A 21,746-nucleotide genomic window follows, 5' to 3' on the forward strand; every position below is an offset into this window, starting at 1 on the left:
GAAATCAAGCAATCTACCAACATTGTCAGTCCTGGTCCAGTACTAAGAAGCAGGCACAGAATCACAGGGTGCTGGAGGTGGCTTTAGGCATGAGTCAGAAGCCACACGTCTGAAAGGGCCTGCCATGTGGCCTGCAAGCATGACCAAGGAGGCCTTCCTGGGGTTACCCTGTCTCATCTGACTTCCAGAGAAACAGAAGAGCGACCGCCCATGGAGCCCTATAAGCAAGCATGTCGATGCATAATCTTAATCTGTTCAGCTCACCCTGAGGAAGTCATAGTATGCCCATTTTATAGGTGCCAAAACTAAGACTCAGACACACAGCTGCTAAGGGGCAGAGCTGAGATTCAAGGCAGGTCTGTCTGACTCCAGGACACCAGGGCCTGAAGGTGACGTCCCCCAGGAGACTCACCTGAATCGCTTAACAACATGCAGATTGCTGTACCCACCCCCAGAGTTTCTGATTCCCGGGGTCTGGGGTAGCCCATGAGAATTTGCATTTTTTAACAAGTCCCCAGGTGGTGCTGATGTTGCTGGCCCGGGAATCCCACTTCGGAGCCACTCTGCGAGACCACCGATGAGGGCTCTTCAGGAGCTCACACCTGGCCCAGGGAGAGAGAGCAAGGCCTCCGTCTGCTCCTGTTCCAGTTGAGGGCTCAGGACTGGAAAGCCTTTAGAGAAGTGAACGCATTGTTGACAATCATCGTTCTTTAAAAGTGATCACAGATCCAGGGCAGAGCCTGTGCCCGTTAAGAGCCAAACTCACGCTCTCTCCCCGGGGGTTGGCATCCCGAGACTTTACTCCTCGCTGCCTCTTTCCCACCTGCTCCCTCCACCATAAATATTCAGGAGGGAGGAGGGAGAAAGGGGGAAGCCTGATGGGCGAGGCGTCCTGCCCACAGCTTGGAGTTGACAAGTCAGAACGAGCTGTGGCCTCCGTCCCTCCCGTGTTCTGTAATTGGGGAGCAGCAGCGTGGGGGTGCAGAGCTGCCTCCTGCCAAGGGCAGGGTCACACTTCCTACCTGTTCTCTGGGATCATTAGCTGCTGAGGTGGTGTTAACTGTTTTTAATTTTGCTGAGTCTTTGCTGAGACTCAAAAAGGGAAATGAGCCATTACCAAAGAGCGACGCTTTTTGCAACAGAAACTGAAGGGGCTGCACTGTCTTATAATATTTTGTGAGCTGAGAATGCAGAAGTCTCGCCTTGCTTTATCTAAGTTGTCTTTCAGAAGAGAGCAGTCTGTGGCTTACCTTCTGCCCACAAAACTTCGTGGGAACAGGAGGGGTCAGATGCCAAAATGCGCTGGGCCTGCTAACACCATACCAGTTGGCCTCTTGTGACGCCATCAGGAAATGTCCCTTTACCTTGCTTTGTGCTGCCTAAGACATTCGGCTTCTGCCATGTTGGGTAAGGACTAGCCACCTGAATTCTTCAAATAGGGAAGAGCTCAGGGACAGGAATTACAATCAGGGGACTCTGGGCAAGTCCCTAACCCCTGTCAGCCTCCGTGTTCTCACCTGTATAATGGGGAACTAATCTTGCGTATCTCGAGTTCTGATCAGCTCGGGGTGCCTTGTAAACTGCAGAAGGTATCAAACAGTAGCTCTTGTTATTACTGCCAAACTAACTGCGGGCCCACCTGTAACCCATCCCACGGGGGCCAGGAGGCTGTAGGTTCAAGGGGACTTGGTAGGGGGGAGCTCACACCTCCTTCCCCCTTCTGAACCATGCTCCAGGTACCCAGGACTCCCAAATCCCTTGCCTAAATGTGCTTAAACTTGCCAACAGGGCCGGGTGGGCTCTTTCCTGCTCTGTCCTCCCATGGGCAGATGGCTCGAGGTGCTTCTAGACCCAGGGGACGGCTGCGTGCAAGCAGTGCTGCATTGGGACATACGGTTCGGCATCCAGTTTGTGCACAGGAGACCCCTCTACGGGTGGGGGTGAACCATCCCATTCCACAGCAGAACTCTAAGAAGTCAGAGAATTCCAGATGCAGACCTGAGCTTCCAGAAGGAAGAACATATTTAAGTTTGCTACTTGACTTCTAACTCATATATGGAGACACGTGGTATACGGGCCTCGATTTGTACTCTTGAGCCGGGGCCACACATGTTCCTTTTTATTATTAGAAGGTTAAATTCCACTTCCTTTGAGCCAGACAGACCTCTTATTTTCCTCTTTCTCTGTGCCTCCTATTTCCTCTCCTCTGTCTTCCTAAATATTCAAAGCCTTGCCTTATTTGGAAATGTAGCCGGGACTCGGAGATGTTTATTGAGATTGCAGGGGCTCTCTTCTCTTCCTCACACCACTGCTCACCCCCCTAGTGACACACAGGACAGGGATCCCTGGGTCCTCCCTGGTCGGTGGCTGCCTCCCGGCCTCCTAAGCAGTTTGCAGACAGTGGACGTCTCTGCTGCTTCAGGGGAAGACAGAGCTCCATGCTGCTGGTGCTATGGCAGCCCCGAGGCCACAGGAACTAGCTAATACCAAGAAAAGCCATGGGCTCCATCCTGGGGCTGGAGGAGGCCCTGGAAGCCTAGACTTTCGTATAGGGGGCAACTATAGGAAGAGTGGTCCTGCCCAATGCTCCCCCACCTCCATCCTGGAGGGTGCAGGCCCTCAGCTGGTAGAGGGGGTACATCAGTTGGTGAGAGGTGGCAGCCAACGACTCTCCACCAGGAGTTGGGGCCCCCTCTGGGTTCCCCTAACTCTCCCTTGCCTGCTGACGAAGGCGTCACTGTCCACATTCTGCTCCACAGAAAACCCTTTCTCAGCGTCCCCTTCCTGTTCAGATACCCTTTGGCAGTGCAGGGACCCTGATCCGAAGTGGGGTTGCTTGCCTCTGTGAGTTACGTGTTCCCACCCCCAGAAGGTTAGACAGGAAGAGCGGCCCCTCCCCCTTGCCTCCTGCGGTCCTGGGAAGGTGGAGCAGGTGGGTGAAGACTTGGGTGCACACCAAATTCTGCTGAACGGCTTCACCTCCCCTGTGCCTGAGGGGGCGAGACGCCGAGAAGGAAGGGCATGAGGGGACAGCCTCACGGCGCCCTCATTGTGGAGTATCTCCTGCTCCCCACCTGCCCCGCACACCCGAAGAGAATCAGAGCGAAGACTGGATGTTAGTGACGTTTAAACTCCACACACTGTCCTGGCCACTGTGTCTTCAAGGGCGAAAGTGAGCCACTGATACTCTGCTAGGAGGTTGGCGGGGTCAAGAGGCAACATCTCAGCCTGTGGGGGTTCTTCCCTTTTCAATTCTTTCAACCTGATTACCCGCAGGAGCCACTTTCAGTTTAGTGCTTGAAAGTCTTCAACGCCTCGCTAAAACTCGCCATTCTCCCTTTTTAACAAAATGAGAGCTGCCCTCAGCTCAAGGTCTTGCCTGCTAGTATTGGGATTGTTTTGTTTTTATTTGTACTTCCTTATATGCTTTCTTGCCTTTTCTATTTATGACAGGGGATACTGGTTTTCTGTTAAATAGTGATAATATAGTTTGCTTTTTTGCTTGTTTTTATTTTTTAAGTAAACTCTACACCCAAAGTGGGGCTTGCACCCATGACCCCAAGATCAAGAGTGACATGCTGTACTGACTGAGCCAGCCAGGAGCCCCCTATAGTTTCCTTTTTATTTATTTATTTTTAAAGATTTATTTATTTATTTTGACAGAGAGAGACACAGCGAGAGAGGGAACATAAGCAGGGGGAGCAGGAGAGGGAGAAGCAGACTCCCCGCTGAGCAAGGAGCCTGATGCGGGACTTGATCCCAGGACCCTGAGATCATGACCTGAGCCGAAGGTAGATGCTTAACCGACTGAGCCACCCAGGTGTCCCTATAGTTTGTTTTTTAAAGTAAATGTAAGTAAAGAAACTGAGTTAAAGAATATTAAATTAAAAAGATACAGGTGACATTCGCATATGGCAAATATCATTCAAGTTTATCTTTTTTTTTTTTTTAAAGATTTTATTTATTTATTTGAGAGAGAGTGAAGGAGAGAAAGAGAACACATGAGAGGGGATAGGGTCAGAGGGTGAAGCAGACTTCCCGCCGAGCAGGGAGCCCGATGCGGGACTCGATCCAGGGACTCCAGGATCATGACCTGAGCCGAAGGCAGTCGCTTAACCAACTGAGCCACCCAGGCGCCCCAAGTTTATCATTTTCAAGGCAGGTAAACTGACATCCAGGCAGGAGTCCCTAGATTCCACAATGAGTGTCTTGGACATTTAAGAAGAATACAGACATCTGTGTGCCCTGAGAACCACAGTGTTCTACTTGGAGGTCAAGGGCTAGGTAAGGCCCCCTTTTAACTTTAGGCCCCATTAACTCTCCTCTTGTGGCTGTTTTCATATTAGCCCATAAAAGTGAGAACTTCTGAAGTTATTCATTGTTCCCTTCAAACTCAGGGCACAAACGGGGCCACTTTCAGAGGCAAAGGGCTTCAGCCCCGAAGCTAGCAGTAACTGGTAAGAAGGAGAGGAAGGGGTAAAAATAGAAGTGGAGAGAAATGTAAGTAGGAAGTAGAAGACACAGCGGCTTCAGCATTTTTAAGGACTTGAAACTGGGGTAGGGCAGTTTCGTTTTCCAGACTGTCCCTGTCCCACGTGGACAAAGCAATATGTCTCTGACAAAGCTCTGGCCACAGTCACTCTTCAGTGCTGATACGACTGTCATTACTTGTTACTATGAATCTGATGATCTGCCCACTAACCTTGCCTGAGCACTTAGCAGATGCCTGGCACTTGGCTAAGACTTGACATCCTCTCATCAATCCTCACAAGAAGCTTTTAAGTTAAAAATCTTGCGCTCTGGAGTTGCACTACCTGGGGCTGGAAACCTGGCCCTTTGGAGCTGTGTGACTGAAGGCAAATTAAATCCCTCCCTGAGCCTGTTTCTTCCTCATCTCTCCAAAATGGGCATAATATAAATACCTATCTCTTAGGATCAGAAAGCGTCTATGATAGAACGCTTATCAAGGGTAAAAAATAAGCAATCCGTAATAATGTCACTGAGTATTAAGCACTATTGATATTATCAGTACCAGGAAGACAAAGAAGCTTCTGGGGGTCCCTTGCCCCAGATCACAGAGCTGAACCAGCTTGGCTAGGCTGGTGGGCCAGGCCCAGGAGTGTCCGGTCCTCGGGGCCCAGAGCCGGGGTGGCGTGGCAGGAGCTGCTGCAGAGGGACCCGGGCCGCGGGTGCTCTAAGCTGCCTCCTGGACTCCGCCCCGTCTTCTCGGGACTCGGACTGGCAGGAGACTCACACCGCCAAGCGGGAGGTGGCAGATCCTCAGCCCCACGAGGCCGTCCCACCCGCTGACTTGCGGCGATGCCGTCTGGCCGCGCTCAATTCGGCCGGGAACGGCTCCCAGCCCTGGGGCCTCACGGCCCACGCTGGCCTCTCTGAAACCACAGCTGCCACCCCCCGCGAAACAGATGGCCGAGAGCGGCTTCCGGGAGCCGCGGGGCCTGCCGGGAGCCACGCCGCCCAGCCAATCCTCGTGCGGGGGCGGGCAGTGGTTGCCCGGCAACGAGCCGGACGCCCAGGTGAGGGGGCGGGGCCAGTTGGGCAAGGGAGCTGGTGTGGTAGCAGGTTAGGTAGGCGACCTGCCAATCCCGAAGGAATTTTTCAGTTCCTTCACTCCTACCCGGACTTGGAGGAAAGAGACGATCATCAAGGCAAATGATAAGAGTAAACCTTGAGGACTAACAATAATAAAAAAAAGATACTCATATTTATTGCACATTTACTGTGGGCCTGGCTCTTTTTAGGGATTATTTCATTTGATCCTCATTTGATCCTGAAGGGAAAAAATGATTGCTGTTCTCATTTTGTAAATGAGTAAACGGAGGTCTTAGAAAGATTAGGCAACTTTTCCAAAGCAACTCAGCTAGGGAGTAGCAGAGGCGAATCGAATCTAGGTATTCTTGAGCCCAGGTGGTCTGTTTTCTTTTTTTCTTAAAGATTCTATTTATTTATTTGACAGAGAGAGAGAGAGTACAAGCAGGGGGAGCGGCAGGGAGAGGGAGGAGCAGACTCCCACTGAGCGGAGAGCCTGTCGTGGGGCTTGATCCCAGGACCCTGGGATCATGCCCCCAGCCGAAGGCAGACATGTGTCTAACTGGCTGAGCCACCCAGGCGCCCCAGTCTGTTTTCTTGAGTCAAGCAGTGGACACTCCTTTCAATTCAGCAAACGAGTCTGTGTTCGTATTAACCCTATCTACAGGGGCCACCCCAGGTTCTATGGCCCCTGAAACTTAGATAACTTAGGAGGCCTCTTTAGGAAAAAGAATTACAAATTGCAAATTATAAAATTAGGTACAAAAAGAATACTGGTGTAGAATGTTAAAAGAAATCAGAACAAAATACTTGCTAATTTTACAGAAATCTATGATCACATGTACACATTGCTAGGGCCCTACACAAAGGCATCCTTGACCCTTAGTTCCCACTGAAGTCCATCAGTCAGACACCAAACTGCCTTGCAGGCTTCTCTGCTATTCCTTTCCCTCCCCTGCATCTAGGCTACAGGCCCTTCCCCGGGGCGGGGGTGGGGAGGCTCTAGCAATGGGTTTAGAAGGCTTTCTGGCTGTGGCGGCAGCGAGCTTGAGTTGCCAAGTGAGTAAGCTGAGGTTCCAGAGAGCTAATGCCCTCGGAAGCAGTTCTCAAACATACGGACACAGAGATGGCGGCCATCAACCCTCAGGTAGGATCATGCTGAGATATCTTTTACACTAATGACTCTTAGATGTGGTCCCCAGACCTGTAGCAATCTATATCACTTGGGAATTTGTTAGAAATGCACATTTTCAGATCCCACCCTACACCGAATGAATCAGAAACTCTAGGGGGGTGGGCCCCAGCAATGGGTGTGTTAATAAGCCCTCCAGGTGAGTCTGATGCACAGGAAAGTTTGAGAACTACTCTTCTACCACCCTGTTTCCCAGGATTCCCTGTGGGCTGGAGCTCCAGATGTCTACAGTGGTAACCTACTCAATAGCACACCTTTTTTTTTTTTTGGTTCTCCTTCCTTTGCTTGCCTCACTTGCTCACTCTTCGCCTGGGGCTTGTTGGGATCACCTGCAATAACCTACCTGTTCTTGAATCCTTGTCTTGGGTCTGCTTCTAGGGAAACACCGGCTTAAATGAGAGCAGGAGGAGGTGTCATTGCCCAGTGGGGAGGAGGATGGTGGCTGGCACCCACTGAAGGCCGAAGGCTCTGCTAAGTGCTTTGCCTTCCTTGTCTCATCCCCCCACCCCTGGACCCCGAGGAAATTGGAGATGGGAGGATTTGAGTGGCTTGCCCAAGGATTTGAACCCAGTTGTGCCTGAGTTCCGAGGGCAAGCTCCTCACCAGTGAGGACAAGGCTGGCCTACATCACATTCCCTCGTCACTGCTACCCTTCACTCAGCAGGCAGTAATCCAGTTTTGTTGTGAGGAGTGCTACAGTCTGTGCACTTCAGAGAAGTCCAGAGTGCTGGTGCGGGACACTGCTGGTCTAAATGGCGGGGCTCTTGTCCCTCCCAGTGCCTGAGGTCCCTTCACACCAGCACTGTCAAGGCTGGTCCCTGTGTCCAGCGCATATGCCCTTAACCCAGAGTTGGGGCCTTCTCTGTCACAAATACCTGGAAATTGAGCCGGATCTGGAGCTGCCTGGGGGGCAGGGGGTACTTATCCCTGAACTCTGCTTTCCCTGATGTTCAGAGGCCAAAGGTTGCCTGGTTCTGCACATTTCCAGGAAATGACAGCTCTCAATCCTTCATCACCTGCCAGTTCCTGTGACCTGGGAATGTTGGCTGTGTTTCCAAGTAGGGGGTGGATGGGAGGGACCCTGACAAGAACACAGGCTTCGATTTTTGGCTCTGCTGCTGACTTTGGGTCAGTCTTTTTGTTTTAACCCCTTAGAGCCCTGTTTTTCTCATCTGTAAATGGGGATTCCTACCCCACTCCCCTGAAATTATTCTACTATCGCGGTGCTCATGGCAGACAAGCAATGTACACACAGGACACAGGCATGAGCAGTGATGTCTACAGGTTTGCAATGGCAACCTCCCTCTGCTCCTTCCATTACAAGGATGAGTACTTGGGGCTGGTCTTGGGCTCTCCAGGACCCTGGTCAGCCACAAGGATGCGGTTGACACCCAAAGGCTAGAGCCTCTCCCCAGGACACTGCCAGCCCACCTGTCAGGGTCGGAAGTGACAGAAAACATTACTTGGGTGATCACTAGGTTTAAGAATGCCCCAATACCTTGCCCCGTCAAAAATGATCTCTCCCGACTCCCCAGTTGAAATCTGGGTGATTTCGAACCCAGATGGTCTGTGTTCCTAATGAGTCAAGCGGTGGAGACTCCTTTCAATACAATTTCTCACCATGTCAATTGCTTTTTCTTCATGGCACTCATCCCATGTTATAATTATTTACCTGCCTGTGTGTTTTTTCAACACTTTTTTTCCCAATGGAAAATTATAAACATGTACAAAAGAAAACAGCTTGTACCTATCACCCAGCTTCAAGAGTCACCAACTCAGGGCCAACCTTCTTTCACTTTTACCTTCACTCCTTCCCTCCCTCCCTGTATTAATTTGAGGCATCATATCATTTCATCTATAGATATTTTGATATGTATCTCTGAATGATTAGGGTTCTTTAATGAAATATAACCACAATACCATTATTATCCTTAGAAAGATGAATGACAATTTCTTGATATGTGATTATTGTTAAATGTCTGTCTCCCTCTACTACGCAGGGAGCTTTATGAGAGCTTTATCTCATTCTTGACTGTATCCAAAGTGCCTGAGACCTAGCAGACGGTGGGTAAGCATCTGTTGGATGGATGGATGGATGGATGGATGGATGGGTGGACGGGAGAAAGGCAAGGATGCTGGGACCCAGCCTGCTTTCTGTGGATGCTGCCCCTGTCCTTCAACACTGGGTGTGATCAGGGCCTTGCAGCCCCAGCGTCATTCGCCCCCTCCTCCTCCCACCGTGGAGCCATAAGCCTCTCAGTTTCTCACTCCTAGCCTGCCTTCAGCTTAATCGGGCAGCAAGTCACTAATCCTCTCCCAATGGCTGCAACCCACTCCCCCTGCGCAGCTAATTCCATGTTCCGACTTAATCATCATACTTAGCATTCTCAATAAGAGCTTTGCATCTTCAGAACCTGCTCAGGCATTAGCTGATTACTATAATCTGTCCAACTCCCAAGGTGTCCACCAGGATGGCAGGGGAAGGACCGCTTTCCCCTGTCCACCCAGACCTCGGTTTTCTCATCGGTAAAATTAGGTTGACGTATGTAACCAGCATGGCTGGTGCAGGGATCAAGTAAAATGAAACACATAAAGTGCTAGTCCCACAACACAGGGGACTCACTCAGGAATGATGACCTTTTCCTGGTGTAATTCAAGGGTGCATTCTCATCGGAGAGCCAAACAGATCCTGATTGGAATCCAGCTTCCTCCACTTAAAGTGTAAATCCCTGAGCCTCAATTTGCTCATCTCTAAGATGGGAATGACAGTGCCTACCTTACCTTTCAGAGTTTGCTGAAAAGACTAAACCACATGACAGGTGTCTGTGATGTGCTGGGTAGGCACAGTACTGGGGGCCTTGTACAGGATGTTTTTACCATCCCCACAAGGAGATGGAGCCAGGAGAAGGAGAATGCTCTGGTGCCCTCTGGAAGGTGCCATTTCATCTTTTCTCCCCTGTTTCCTCAAGGTGTGCAAGGCGGCAGAAGCTGAGCTTTGTGCTCACCATCATATCCCCTGCCCTTTGCCCAGGGGTGTGCTCAATTAACGAATAAGTGAACGAATTTGGTCAGGTGGGGATGGGAATAACGTGTCTGAACAGGACTAGTCAGTTTATAGAGGACTTTCAAGATCTTTCTTTACCTTTCAACCAATAAATGGGCCAGGGATTATGCCCCATGTGTTGCAGATGAATTAACTGGGGGCACACAGAAGTTGTAATTAGCTTCCCCAATGGGTCACAGAGCAAGGAAGTGGCAAGGCTGGGATACAAACTTGGGCCTGGCCTGGCTCCAGACCCCACTGTGTTACCTCTAGTTGTAACCTGCATTTTGCAAGGGAGGTAGCTGAAGCCCAGAGAGGGGTAGTGCCTTGCCCAGGGTCACACAGCCAGCTAGTGGCTGAGCAGAGACTGAATCCAAAAATCTAGACTCTCAGTCCCAAAATGAGTCCATAAGGGCACCTGGCCTATCAGTTAATATTTGTGGTAGAAGCAAGTCTGGGGAGAGAGACCTAGCATGGCTGGGGATAAGGGAACTGGACATTTTCATCCAGGTCTGTAAGAGGGGCTAGTTTCCCTTCAACAGCCGGGCTGGAGGGTAAGGCCCCGGAAGGGCGAGAGGTGCCATGCGGTGCCTCAGCCTCTAGGTGGCGCCCCGCACTGCAGATCTGGACTCCCTCAGGAAGCCCAGCCACGGGGAATTGGTCTGTCCCTGGGCGATGGTTTGTCTCCATAGTTTTCAGGATGCCCGGGATGGCATCTGAAACTGTGAGGAGTGCTACAGTCTGTGCACTTCAGAGACTCCCGGGAGCAGCTCCCCTTCTGCCCCAGGCCGCCTCTGCCAGGGCTTTGGCAATGAAGGGTTGGCAGGACCCAGGCCGGAACTCACACGTCAACCAGGTCCTCCCTCACCAGCCTTCTGATGACCCCTGGGTGAGAACCTCCAGAGGGACTTGGGGAAGGGCGGGCATCCAGATGCTTCCCATATGCTTGACCTTGGGCAGTTTGCTCAACCTCTTCTTTGTGCCTTACTTTCCTCATCTGTAGAGTGGAAGTGGGTTTTATTTCCAGGATATTGGAAGAATCAGATGGAGTATTTTATGGCCTGTTGCAGGTGCTCAACAGATGGGAACTATTAGGATTGTTCCTGTGGACAGTGGCTGCCTGATGTTATTCTATCTGGCTGCTGTTTCTTCCTGGTCTTTCTTACCATGTAACGCCAGCCCATCACGCCATCACCAACCTCTGTTACCCGTCCCCTGTGGACCTGGTACCGCTTCAGAGACCATATAGAAACATGATGAAACAGAGGTCCTAAAGTCTCATGATCTGAGTTCAGATCCTTGCCTCTCCCACTTCCGGTGTGGCCTTGGTCAAGTTCCTTAGCTTCCGTCGGCAGATTCTTAGTGCTCACCGCTCCATCAACCAGCCTCCCTGGTAGTTAGAGTGGAGCCATGGGATGAACTAGTTCTGGCCAAAGAAATGGGAACAGTGGTGTGTGTCACTCCAGACCAAAGCGGAGAAGAGCCTGTAGATCTCTTCCATCCCTTTCCTTGCCCTGTCACAGTGACCTGTGCGTGGCCACGGGGACAGCTGTTCAGATAGTATAGTTGTAAGATGGAAGGGTCTGGGTCCCCAAGCACCCTTTGGAGGAGGGCCACCCTCCAGCACTGCACTATATATAAACAAGAAGTAAACGGTTATTGCCACTGAGAATTCAAGGTTCGTGGATGCCACCCTATAACCTAGTTTAACTTCACCAATATGGCTTTCCTGCACCTCCATTTTCTTATCAGTGAACTGGGGACGACGATAGTACCACTCGTGGAGTTGTGAGCATTAATTGAGATCGTGAACACAACCCTCTTAAGATACAAAATCTGACTTTTTACCACTTCCATAGGAAAATACAGGAAAAGGTGAAATGACCTGGGATTCTCAGAGCAGGAGGGATCCTGTGACCTTGAACTCACTCTTCGTGGTTAGATGAGGAGATAGAGGCTCAGGGGGAGAAATGCTTTGTTCAAGGTCACTCAGGCAGAGAGTGGCAGAGTCAGGGCTGAAGCCAGAGTCTTCCAACTTCTGTCTGGAGCTCCTTCAGTTACACCTCGGTCCCTGCTCTCTGGGAGCTTCTGATTTGAATGGAAACAAGACAGACAGAATACCAAAAGACCGCTGGGGATTCCGTACTATGTACAGGTGTGGGGAGTCATCCAGAGAGGAAGGATTCTGAGGGTTGGTGGAGGACCTGGGGATCTGGGAGGTGGTGGGAAGGCTTCCAGGTGATGGTGGGACTTGAAGAATGGCTTTCAGCAGAGAGCAGGGGAGGACGGCGAGCAATGGCAGTAGAGAGGACAGTGCAACCTAGGCGAGGGGATAGGGAAGTCCAAAGAACGGAGTGGCCCATAGGACAGATGAGTCAAGGTGCAGCCTGTTTGACCAATCCCCTACCGAAGGATATGTAGGTTTCTCCCTGTCCCCATTAGAAAGAGCGCTGCGCCGAACATCTTTGTACCAACCTCTGTGTATCTGCGTATTTTGCTGGCTGAGACAGAGACTTTGCAGGGAAGCAAGGTTGGGGTGAAGCCCGAAAGAGATGTTGGGCCTCATTTCTTAGGATGATAGGGCTGGGCGCTCTGAATGCTACACCGATGCTTCCACGTCATTCTTCAGGTCAGGACCTCCAATTTCAGCCACTCGTTGGCCACACTGACCAATTCTGGCCTATCCGTGTGCCAACTATACTATCATTAGCTCAGTTTTGATTTTAATCCCTCCCTTTTCAACTTGTCTATTTACTTTTAAAAATTTATCACCACCATAAATGAAAAAAAAAAAAAAACCAGTGCTAGTTGCGATAAATGAAAGATAACTATAAAAATAAATCCAGCAACAACCATGCTATTAAATACAGCCAGCCAGAGTTGCTGGCTAGAGGTTAAGATGAAGTCTGATCCCCTCGGGTTCAAGGAAGAGGGATTACGAACTCTTAAAAGACATAACGGCACAAACAGAGACAACCTTCTGTACATGCTTGCATAGACTACCCCAGAACGGACGATGGAATAACTTTCTCTCTATGTGATTCCCAGAGATGACCTGAAGAAGGCTTGTGTCTAGCAGGAAGTGACTTGCAGTCTATCCCATATGGGACCCCCTACCCCTGAAGACTGTCACCAGTATGGGAACAAGATCTTTTCTGGGGTGGCTTGACTGGGCTGCCTCTCTCTTTCCTGGACATTAGGTTTTCTGGTGTGTGACGAATGGGGCTAGGCGGGGGCTCAGAGCCCGGACAGAGCAGGGCTCGCCTATGGCTCCCCAGCCTGGGCTGCAGACACATCCCCAGGCACTGACTTCCCTCTGCACCATTGTCACAGTCAGGGCTGGCTCTGTGGGCGTGGGTCCTGTGCAGTCACACAGCACCCCATGCTTGGAAGGGCACAACACTCAGTTTCATGCTCTGTTGTCACCATGATTCTGTGGAAGGCAGGCTGGCAGATTAAAGAGAGGAGCCAGACCCTCTGCGTACCAGTATGGAAAGAGCTGCAGGACGTATTTTCACAGAAAAAGTCAAGTTATAGAACAATATGTGAAGTATGACTCAATTTATAAACAACAAATAATTCTTTAAATACACACACGCGCGTAACTTTATTGTTCCATTTTCCCTTCTACTGGCTGTACATCCATCTACCATTCTTCTAGGGTTAGCCTAGAGATAGACAGGGCATCCTTGATTTATTAACGTGTCCCATACGTTCCCATTTTTACCCACTTCCTGGACAATGCAAGGACCTTAGAACATTCTAACTCCATTTACCCCCTTCCTGACTCATGTGCTATTGTGTCGTGTATTTTAATTCTCTCTCTATATTTTAGACATTAGTTTTATTGTTTTATACAACCAAGATTCATTTGTATTTACCCATATTTCCCTTTCTATTGCTCTTCTTTCCTTCCTGAATATCCAAGCTTCCATCTGGGACCACTTTCCTTGTGCCCGAAGCATACCCTTTATATTTAGTTTTATATTTGAGCCATTCATATGGTTCAAAATTCAAAAGTACAGGAGTGTGCCATGATAGATGTCTCTCTCTCTTCCACCCCTGCCCCCAGCCAAAAACTATATATTTCCATATGTGCATAGAACATTACTTGGAAGGATACACACCAAACTGAGCACAGTGGTTTGTCTATGTGGTCTGAGATGTTGGCGATGATAATGTATTCCTGTCTCCTGTGTGCAAACAAAAGGAAAGTCGGGGCCCAGGACAGGTAACCAGGTGGGCGATCTTTCTGACTGACAGCCTCTCAACATGCCCCACATTGCACACAGCCTCTGTTCTTATCCGCATCCTCATTTGATCCTGGCCACGGCCCTGTGAGCCAGGAGGGGCAAGGTTCCCCATTCCCAGGACAGCCAACGGCCATGGCTCTGGGGTACTATTTTATATTCAGCCACTGACTCAAACCTTGCAATTCTTGTCCCCATTTTACAGATGAGCAAACTGAGGCAAAGGGAAGTTAGATAAACTGCCTAAGAGGCAGAGCCAGGATTCCAAATGAACCCAAACAGCTTAACTCTGGAGCCCAAGATACTACTAAACCCATTTTACAGATGAGGAAACTGAGGCCGCAGGAGGTTGAGCCATATACTCAAACTCACAGTCAGTAGTAACAGAGCAAGAACTCACATCCATGACTTTTGGGATCAAAGTCCAACCCCCTGCCCCTGTCCCCAGACAAGTGGTTTTCCTTTGTGCATTAGAATTGCACAGGGAATTTTCAAGAGGAGAGTGTCTAGATGTCAGTCCAGACCAATCAAAACTGAATCTCGGCCTCTATTTTAACACCCCCACCCCACCTCCCACGACCGTCTGAAGTAGAACTGGGGCTGAGAACTGCTGCGCTAGCCTATAGGATTAGTTTAATTCAGGCTTTGCGCCAGTGGCCTTGGGCAACTTGCTTTTACCTTCTGTGCTTCCTCAGTTTCTTCATATGTCAGAGTGGATCATGACAGCGCCTTCTTCGTGGGAGGATTGAACGAGATAATCCGTGCAATGTCCTTAGAACAGTGTCTGGCACAAAATCAGCCTTAAATAAATGCTAGCAAGATGATTGCTGTTATTATTATCCATTAGTATTTGCTGTGTAGCTGTATCGAGAGCCTGGCCCTCTCTGGGCCTCAGGTTCTCCACCTGAAGGCATCGTGTTGTGTAGATCACATGGTCTTGAAAGGTATCTTCAACTCTGATGTGCTCATGTCAGTGATTAGCTGGTGGGATCTCAGGCCTTTCCCATCACCTCGCCCCACCCCTCTGGAAGCCCAGCCCAGCCCTGCCCTGCCCATTTTGTGCAGGGGCTGCGGTACGCCCGTGCTTGGAGAACCAGGGATGTGCTTTTGTGGGATGAGTCTAGCCTCCACGGTGTTGATGCCTCTCACAGCCAGGACACGCTGGGCTGTGCAGGAGAAAGTGCCTTTGGGGAGGTGGTCGCCGACAAGGCTCTGGTTGCTCCCAGAGAAAGACAGAGGGCCCAGATGGAGGGCCCCTTGGCGAAGCAGGGCGGAGGTGGAGGGGGGAGCCCGTTGGAGCTGGGGGTCCTGTATCCACTTCCTGCCAGTGCCCAGGGCACTTGGTACCAGTCCTTGCCACCACGCGCCATTCTGCACCGATGCATAATTCATGCCCCCGTGTGCCAATCTGTGCCAGCTTTAATTAGCTTCTAACTTTTTGTCATTCATTTTGCTATGAACACCTTATAAATAAATGATGGGAGAGGGGGAGCAGGGAGCAGGGCAGGAATGTGAGGGAAAGAGCCACGCTCCGCAGGCTACGCTGGGGAGGGCTGAGCTTCCAAGGTAGGGCCCGGGGAAGCCGTGCCCCTGGGGGTTTCCTGGGGCCCTTGACTCCTCAGATGGGTGGCCCCAGCCCGCCTTGCTCGCCTTCGGGCCTCGTTCTTCCGAGGGCTGAGTTGAGCCGCCACAGCTGTGCCAGGCTCCAGGGGCCCGCAAACCAAACTCCAGAGCACACATGTTTGGTTTATGGTGGCAGACACTGTCCCCGGGAGAGGGCCAGCAGGTTGGGGACGCAGACAGGAAGCAACGAACAGCTTTTCAGCAGCTCAGGGCTGGGAATAGAAGGGGACTAGGAGACGGTGCTTCGTTGCGAGGCGGGAAAAGGGAAGCTGTTATGGAGGACACCCAGAGGACAGGTGTTTATGGGCTTTAAAAATAATAACCGACCCTCGTGGGCAGGAGGGACTTGTATGTAAGTGTTGTTTTGTTTTCACAGTTTATGAAGCACTTGCATGCGTGTGTTTTCTCCTTCCACCTGAACGGCATCCTGGGGAGGCGTTCAGGGAGCCTGGGAGCGATCTTGCCCAAGTACAGCCGAAGAAACTGAGGCTCAGACAGGTGGGCTAAGACCCAGGTCTAGTGAGCCCCGCAGCATCCGTTCCTGGGGAGGAAGCAGAAGCACAGAGCTCCCCAGTGGGGGCAGGGGACAGACGCAGAATACAATCCAAGCCCAGGTGACTTAATAGGCTGGACAGGTTTAAAACAGCATATTTGGATTCCCTCCTTCCTTCCTTCCCTCCTCCCTTTCCTTTGAGAGTACCAGGGGACCAGCTGATTATTTGGTGCTTGGGGACACAGAGACAGTGAAGGCGTGATGGCCCTTCCTCCGAGATGCCAGCCCAGGGCCACGTGGGACAGCGCACGTTCTCTTCCTGTTCACCCTTTCACTCCTCCTGCCTGCCTCTGTTCCTGGGCATCTTCACCTCTCCACCATCAGCATCGCTTACTGAGTGACCCCAAGGCCCAGCATGGCCTGCCACGCCCTTCTCTGTCCAGCCCTGGTCCATCTCCACCCTCACCCCTGCCCAGGGCGCCCCTTTGCACACCTCAGATGCCCTTGTGGCCTTATCTCGCCAGACACACTCATCTTTCAAGACCCTGCTCAAGTGGGCCCTCCTGTGCTGTCAGACTCCTTGGTTAGGGTGGACTGCAAACTTCTCGGGGGCCCTCTGTCACTGCTGAATCTGGTCCTGGTCTCCAGAATGACATTATCCTATGCTTCCTATTTATTTCCATGTCTGTCTCTCCAACTGTAGATTCTCTAAGGACCAGAATGACATCATACCCTTCTCTATGTCTTCAGCACCCGGTCCAGAGCCTGGCACATGTGGACGCTCCAGGAATGCCTGTTAAATGAAAAAGCAAAGACACAGTCCCTGCCTTTGAGGATCCTAAAATGGGGTGTATCTCTGAGCTAAAGAGGACCTGGAACCCACTACAGAGAGGTGGTCACTTCTGGAAGAAAATACCTGGACAAGGTGTTCTGATACGGAACGAGCCAGTATATCATCCATCCATCCTCCCTCCCTCCCTCCCTCCCTTTTTTAAATCTGGAAAAGAGGAGGTAGAGGAACTCACCTATGCTGACCCCATGTTGCACTGGGGTCCCCTACAATTGTCAGGAGAATCATCATATGGTCCATACCGGGCAGGGTTCTCATGGTTGCCCGCCACAGAAATGAACTCCGGCTAACTGATGTAGAAAATGAATTCCTTACTTAGATGAGGTGGCGGGGAGGTGGGATTGCACAATCAACCGGAGGGCTGGAGGACAGGCCCAGAAAACAGCAACCCGAGGAGACTGGTGGCCCAGAACGCAGCGGAGAATGCAGCCCAGGTCAGGCCCCAAGAGCTGTCTGTGGGGGCTGATACTTTCCATAATGTCTAAACTATTCTAAACTATTTCTAAACTCTGTGACTCTCCAGGGCCAACACTGAGAGTGGCACTTCTGATTGGCCAGCCTAGGCCACGTGACAGGACCTTGACGGACCTTCCCTTTAGCTGTTGCAATTAAAGCTGAGCCTGGTCCCTCCCTTACCTTATACAGTGGGGCGCACTCCTGGCCCCCACCCAGTAGGAGAGGGGTTTCACGGTGCTGGGGCCTGGGCGGTGAACATCTGTGTGGTTCTTTACTACTGTCAACGTGCTTTCACACTCCGCCCCTGGAGGAAGGCTGGCCAGGCTCCAGAAACCTGAGCTCAGAGAGGTTAAGCGATTAGTCTAAAACCACATAAGGGGTGAGAGGTGTCTCTTCATCACACTCATCCCCCTTCCTCCATGCTGCAGGGGCTTGGAGAGGGGCAGATATTTTCTAAGGAAAGGGGGGTGGGGAGAACCCCAAGAGGTGTGGGTGGGCAGCCCTGAAATGCTTTGACGGAGGGCAACCCCAGCCAAGGAGAAATGCTAACATTCCGGGCATGAATTCAGCTGGTCCAGAGGACGGAGGCTGGGTGGGTTCTTTCCCCAGCTTCGAGTCTCCTGCAGATGCCTTCAGCTCCCTTTGGCTGCTCCTTGTGCAGAACAGCAGCCCTGCTATTCACCTCCAGAATCATCTTTGCTCCTGCTGTTGCCTCCACCTGGAAAGCCATTCGGCTTTTGCTGCCTGAGGAACTCCTGATCATTGCAGCAAAACCAGCTCTGAGGTCTCCTTGTCCAGGCAGCCTTTCTGGGTGTCACTTTGCTCCCCTTTGGGCTACCTCTCTGCTTTGCCCCTTGATTATAATTGATTTCTATGTCTGCCTCTCTCTTAGACTGGGAGTGCCTCAAAGACAGGGACTGGACTTTATTCACATCTGTGTCCCCAAGGCACGGTGCTGGCTTGTTCCCCTCACAGCCACGCCCTGCTGCAACCCTCAAGCTCCAGGGTCTGCTGGCTTCTGGCTGGCGTCAACCAAAGGGAGGCCCTAGTGGGAGGCCAGAGGGCTGGAGGAAGGGAGAAACCAGGACATCTCTTCTTCACACTAGGCCTTAAGCCGTGTTTGGACAGTAGCGAGATCCTCAGCCCCCACCAGACATGTCCACTGAGGTTCCATCTTCCACTGGGTGACCCTGAGCCTGGTGACACTGCTTCCTCTTTTTGTCCCTCCGGGTCAGGGGTAATACAGCAACTTCTTGCTGTTGCTGCTGACGTCTGGCTTACCTTGCCATCCCCTGTTTGAATTCTCAGCTCTTTCCTCGCTATGTGGCCAAATTCGCTTTATGGGCTGGTTGCACCACGAAGGACATCCCAGTTCCTAGCATAGAGGTCCTATGAAAAGAATTATGGTGCCCACATCAGAGGAGATGATGGTCTCTGTGAGCTCAGTGCTTTTTTTTTTTTCACGTGTAAAATGACTACAGACAGTTTGGGGAGTCAGCTTAAGACAGATGGTAGCAAACCAGAAAGAAAGGTTTTAGGATTGAAGAATCTCTGAAGAACACCTCTCCTAGCACTTTCATTTTATGAATAAGGAACATGAGGTGAAGAGGGGTCCAGTGTCCATCCAGCTAGTGAGCAGTCTTGCATTCAGAACCCAGAACCCCCCACTTCTGGCTCCATCACCTTGTCTAAAACGTGACTACCTGAGACCTACCATAGCTCCAGTCCCGCCCTTTCCCCTCAAGCCCCAGGCTCACGTGTCCAATGGGCTGCTTGACATCTGGGCTCCGTCATGGCATAAGCCTCTCACTCACCACGTGCTCATCCCGCCCCTCCCCCTGCCGTGGTGGCCTTCCTCCGGCAATCCCCATCTCAGGGAACAGCACCCTGTCCATCTGCTTCCACAAGCCAGAAACTGGGGTCTCCTTGACATCTACCTCTATGCCACCCCATGATGGCTCCCTCTCCTGGTTCTGTGGATTTTTTACCTCCTGAATACCGCTTCTCTCCACTTCTGTCACTACCACCCCGGTCCCAGTCTCTGTCACCTGGACAGCCGTGATGGGCGACAGAAATGTGAGTTCTGGGAGGGCAGGGATGTGTGTGCATGTGCATGCCTGTGCACACACGTTTGCATTTTGTTCACTGACATATCCTAAGTGTCTAGATTCACTGGGGTCAGCCAACCTTCTCTGTAAAGGGCCAAATAGTAAATATTTTAGGTTTTGCAGGCTGCACAGTCTCTGTTCAACCCTTTGACTCTGCAGCTGTAGTTAAAGGGAGCTGTAATTCGATGGGCGTGTTTGTGTTTCACTATAGCTTTATTTACAAGAAAATGGGTAGCAAGATGGATTGGACCTGAAGGCTGCAGTTTACTTACCCCTGACCTAGAAAAGTTCCTGGCACATAGATGATAAGAAAAAACATTTTTTAAAGATTTTATTTATTTATTTGACAGAGAGAGAGAGACACAGCGAGAGAGGGAACACAAGCAGGGGGAGTAGAATAGGAGAAGCCGGCTTCCTGCAGAGCAGGGAGCCCGATGCAGGGCTCGATCCCAGAACCCTGGGATCATGACCTGAGCCAAAGGCAGACGCTTAACGACTGAGCCACCCAGGTGCCCCAAGAAAATATTTTTAATTGGTCTCTTATCATCTATTGCCTCCCAATTAATTTCCCATTTTTCCAATCATAAATCAGATCATGGCACTCCCATCCCTCAACTTCCACCCCAACCACCTGCTTCCAAACCTCTACTCTTAGGATAAACATCAAACTCCGATGAAGGCCAACGTGCACTGAACAGTCTGGCCCCCGCTCCCACACTAGCTTTACATGCTCTCAGCACTCCAGCTCTCTGGCCCTCCTTCACTCCCTCAAGATGCCAGCTCCCTACCACCACAGGGCCATTGTGTGTGCTGTTTCTCCTGCCTAAGACTTTCTCTCTCCTTTGCTCATCCTACAGATCTCAGCTCAGTGTTACCTCCTCCAAAAAGCCTTCCCCGATCCCCTACGCCAGGTGCCATTAAAGCACTCGTCTTTCAAAGCACTGATGCTGGCTGAAGTTTTACCTGTTTCTATGTTTCATTGACCAATGTCTGGTTCCCCCATTAGAAGAGCTCCTCCACCAGGCGCAAGGACCAAGCCTGTCTTGTTCCCCATCGTTTTCCCAGAACCTATTTCAGTTAGCACAGAGTAGCAACTGTGAATGAATGAGTGAATGGTAAAGATTCTGGGTTCAACGCCTAATTCTACCACATGGGCAAGTCACTCACCTCCCTGAAGCCCGTTTTCTTACTGTAAAACCAGGCTAATGACAGGACCTGCCAGAAAGGCTGTGTTGAGGATAGAAGAGTTGAGTCTCAGCCCAGAACCTGGCTCCAGGCAGCCATTGTCAGTATGCTGACTGTGATGGTGACAGGTCCAGAAATCGTGTCATATGATAAACAGTTCAAAGAATTCAGAATGTTTAGTCTGGTAAAGTAGAGATCAAGGTCAAGGAATGCCCCTCTTCAGCTACAACACCTGAATCAAATAGGACTCCTCCCCAATCCGGGTGTCTGAAAAAGTCATGAAGTCTCCATCCCATAGGTGTGCAAAAAGAAACTGGGAGACCATTACTGCAGAAGGGTGTACTGCATAAGCAAGGGTGTTCAGGTGACCTCAAGGCCCTCTTCCAATCCGGGGTCCTCCATTTGTAAGCACGTGGGGGCATTCTGAGCTCGAATGAGGGAGAGGGCGCAGGTGGGAGCACACGACTGGTGCGGGCCAAGGCAGCCGGCTGAGCCAAGCGCGGCCAAGCTGCCTCAAGGACTTAGAGGGACCGAGCCCCACTCGGTGCTCCGCGATTCTGGGAGCAGAGAGGGGGCGCTTAAAGCCAACAGATGGCGCAGGCTCACCTAGGCCGTGTGCCGGCTTACTCGCTCCGGCTTCCAGGAGCATGTCCCCCGGTTGGGCCCGAGGCGCGGAGCCGGCAGGTGCCGGCCGGGCCGCCACCCCTCTGCGTGCCCCTCTCCGGGAGGGCGGGCGGCCCTGCGGGGCAAGGCTCCAGTACGCACCTGGGGCCGCTTCCGCGGGCGTCCTCCCTGGCCCTTGGGGGGATTCGTCGAGTTGCCACAGCAGCCGGTGCCATGACATCGGCAGAGGGCAGCTTCGCCAGCACTGAAATATTCATGCCCTGAGCGCCCGGCCGGGCTCGGCCGCGGCTCCCGGGGACCGGAGCGGGGCCCGGAGCGGGGCCCGGGTCCGGGCCACCGCGATCCCCGCGCGCAGGGTGGAGGGGGTGGGCG

This window comes from Mirounga angustirostris, unplaced genomic scaffold (genome assembly GCF_029215605.1).
Source record: "Mirounga angustirostris isolate CCGP_5_RB_7025 unplaced genomic scaffold, mMirAng1.0.hap1 SCAF_6, whole genome shotgun sequence".
NCBI lineage: Eukaryota > Metazoa > Chordata > Mammalia > Carnivora > Phocidae > Mirounga > Mirounga angustirostris.